Genomic DNA, 317 nt, shown 5'->3' with positions numbered 1-317 from the left:
ATGTTTTATTATTTTCAAAAAGCAGTAAAAATATTTATACAGGACATTATGAAATACCAACGCCATTTTTAAGACACAATACCTGCAGGTTACCAGTGTGGAAATGGGATGTCACCAGATACTGCTTCACAAACAGACAAGCAGGATGTGTCCCTATGATTACTATAATCATCACAACAATAATAATGAAAAAATTCATCCTTTGGCTGGATGACCCTGCATGAGAAGGCCAAACAGGTCATCAACATGTAAACATAAGATCTTCTGACTCTAGGGTAGCAAATACAAAACTAGTTACACCTGGAACAATTTTGAAG

Source organism: Elephantulus edwardii, unplaced genomic scaffold (genome assembly GCF_000299155.1).
Source record: "Elephantulus edwardii isolate Elephantulus edwardi_28Jun2011 unplaced genomic scaffold, EleEdw1.0 scaffold00022, whole genome shotgun sequence".
NCBI classification, from domain to species: domain Eukaryota; kingdom Metazoa; phylum Chordata; class Mammalia; order Macroscelidea; family Macroscelididae; genus Elephantulus; species Elephantulus edwardii.
The sequence above is the reverse complement of the archived record's forward strand: the minus strand, read 5'-3'. Positions refer to the sequence as shown.